Source organism: Glycine soja, chromosome 13 (genome assembly GCF_004193775.1).
Source record: "Glycine soja cultivar W05 chromosome 13, ASM419377v2, whole genome shotgun sequence".
In the NCBI taxonomy this organism is placed as follows: Eukaryota; Viridiplantae; Streptophyta; class Magnoliopsida; order Fabales; family Fabaceae; genus Glycine; species Glycine soja.
In genome coordinates this window covers 14,477,444-14,480,561 of record NC_041014.1, presented here as the reverse complement: position 1 = coordinate 14,480,561, position 3,118 = coordinate 14,477,444, and the positions used below count along the sequence as shown (strand labels likewise).

Sequence of the window (3,118 nt, the reverse complement as noted above, 5' to 3'; positions counted from 1 at the left end):
AGAGTAAACTTTACTATACATTCCTTGGAAGGAGGAAGGTTCACCAACCAGCATGAATATACAGCATAAGATCTACCTGATAGCAACACATGCTTACTTACATGAAAAATAAATAATAGTAAATCTTTCTTACCAGTTTTAGTTTCTTCTTTTTGTTTTGGTTCTCTCACTTCCACAAAGGAACCGACAAATGCTACTAAACAATGAGTGCAAAAGGGGCCTATATTCTTGGATTCCCTTTGGTTGTTTCTAACACCAATTTTATTTTTATTTTAATTTTTGTAGTTTTTGACATGTTTTATTAGTCAGACTTGGTTGTTTATGAATTGGCTAGCATCCTCCCTCAAAGGTTCTTTGTCCTTGTGCGTACATATTAAAAGATGTGCATAAGCAAGCATAAGAACCATTGTTTATGAAAATCTAGAAGCAGAACAGAAGCCAGAGTATTCTATAGCCACTGGTTTAGAAAAGAAGCCATTGCCACTTTGTACAACCAAAGCATTAAAGGTGAGCATAGGAAAAAGAAGAAGTGGAAATAAGACTTTTTATTTTTTTTCCCCCACTATGTATGTACAAGTCAAAATATCATTAACGAATAATGACACTTTAACCAGACTTGTACATATCATGAGCTAATGAAGATGGTTTAACTATAATAAGGAAGACCTTGAATAAGTTTTAGTTTAAAACTGTATTAAAACTTGAAGAGTTTATCCTAACCAAACATTAGAATAAGTTCATATTTATATGAGCCATTCACCAAAGCCTTTGATTCAGAAGATAACTCGGCAATGACAATGAAGTTTCCGGCCAATGAGGTTCTCAATGGGAAGTACACAACAAGAACCACAGCCAAAAGTGTTTTCCTGGTACCCTTCACTCTTCTTCTCATCATGCTCCCTCTTTCTCTCATGAGAAGCTCTCGTGAACCAACTCCTGAGATATCTTCTGTAAGTGTTAGCAGTTTGGACAACAACACAGAAGTAAAACAATGTAACATCTTTTCTGGAAGATGGATGCATAATCCTGCAGCACCTTACTACAGCAATGAAACATGCCATTGGATAATAGACCAACAAAACTGCTTGAAGTTTGGGAGACCTGATAGAGAGTACCTGCATTGGAGGTGGAAACCAGATGAATGTGAGCTTCCACTCTTCAATGCAACTCGATTCTTAAATCTTGTGAGAGGAAAGAAGATGGCATTTGTTGGAGACTCAGTGGGGAGAAACCAGATGCAGTCTTTGTAGTGCCTCCTAAGTCATGTAAGTAAACAACTCATACCTTCTTTTTTCTTGCTTTTGGATGAGACTAGAAGATAGAAGTTTTTAATCATATAGCTCCATCCTTGCATTATACAACTCAATCTACCCCATCGTCTCAATTCTTGATCAATCATTCACTAGTTTTGTATTTATGATAGAAAACTTTGTTAATGTGCTGCTTTGGATGCTTATGTGCAAGGTTTTAAATTGCAGTGGTGATTGCAGTTTCATCGCAATCCTTGATGTTGCGAGAAATTGTAGACTAATTTAGCCATACCCTAAAATCCTTGATGTTACAATTGAAATTGCAGTCGTGAACTGTTTTTTAAACCTTGGTCATGTTAAAAAAGTCCTACTCATGAAGATAACAATCCTAAAACATGCTTATGTGCTTTTACTTTTTTTAGGTGTCTGAGCCTGAGGATGTTTCTCACAAATACTCTTCAGATGTGGTATACTTCAAACGTTATTTCTATCATGATTACAATTTCACACTTGGAAACCTGTGGTCTCCATATTTTGTGAGATCCAGTGATGCAGACCCCAGAGGCCACACCTACAACAGCATCATGAAGCTGTATGTGGATGAGGCAGATGAAGCATGGACAAGCCTGGTTGAAAACTTTGACATAGTCATAATCTCATCAGGGCAATGGTTCTTTAGGCCCCTATTGTTCTATGAAGAGGGAAAGCTTGTTGGATGCAACAAGTGTAGGATAGACAATGTGACAGACCTCACACACCTCTATGGATACAAGAAGGCATTCAGGACAGCATTTAGGGCACTCAGCAGCCTTGAAAACTACAAAGGGGTCACATTCTTGAGGACATTCTCACCAGCACACTTTGAGAATGGGGATTGGAACAAGGGAGGGAGGTGTGTGAGGACTATGCCATTCACCAAGCAAGAAATGAGGCTTGAGGATGGGGCAGTGGAGTACATTCTAGAGATGTATGTGACACAAGTGGAGGAGTTTAGAGAGGCACAAAGGGTGGCCACAAAGAGAGGGTTGGAGTTTCTGATGATGAACACAACTGAAATCATGTTGCTTAGGCCTGATGGACACCCCAACAACTATGGACATTCAAAGGACAAAAATATGACACTGAATGACTGTGTTCATTGGTGCCTGCCAGGGCCTGTTGACACATGGAATGAGTTTTTGCTCTATATGTTGGATACTATGGGAAGTGAGGCATTTTTTAGTTCTAAGCTAGAGAGAGTTTTTTAAGAGCATTGGATTTACCATGCTAACCATGTGGAGGATATTGTTGTTAACCATGAGGGGGAGATTGTTTATTGCTTATTATTTTGGGTTCACAAAAGAATATTTGTATATTTTTAGCACATATTTGCACAAAAGGGAGGGAATGTGGAAAGGGCACTCTGAAATATGAATGTATTTATCTGCTCATATAGAATGTATATCAAAAGGTATTTTTGTGGATACAATTTTTTTTTATTAGCCCTCACGCATAATAAAGTCTTAAGTGGGGCAATGTTCACGGCCATGAAGCTCAGTTGTACGAGTATAATAACTGAAAGTTTTCAAGACTCTGGTACTAGCCCGACAGCGATTTCAGTACAAACATTTGGGTTGTTAGATAGAAATTACTAGTACATAATGCCTCCGACTCATTTAATAATACATACGAATTTTGTGAGAGGATGCGAATTTGATGTCCCCATAATATTGGAAAGGATGGAAAATTTTAAGTGTGACTGAGAATTAGTTTAAAAATTGATCTAAAAGATCGAAATTTATAAAGATATAGTAGAGTCTTATTGAAAAATCAAAGACTCTAATTAGAATGATTAAAAAAATAGAAATGGGTGATTCAATTACTTTAGG

At 37.4% G+C, this 3,118-nt stretch overlaps 1 pseudogene; it reads left to right on the top strand.

The window, feature by feature from the left end:
• Positions 1-346: 346 nt before the first annotated feature.
• Positions 347-2,765, top strand: LOC114381830 (annotated as a pseudogene).
• The last annotated feature ends 353 nt before the right edge of the window (positions 2,766-3,118 follow it).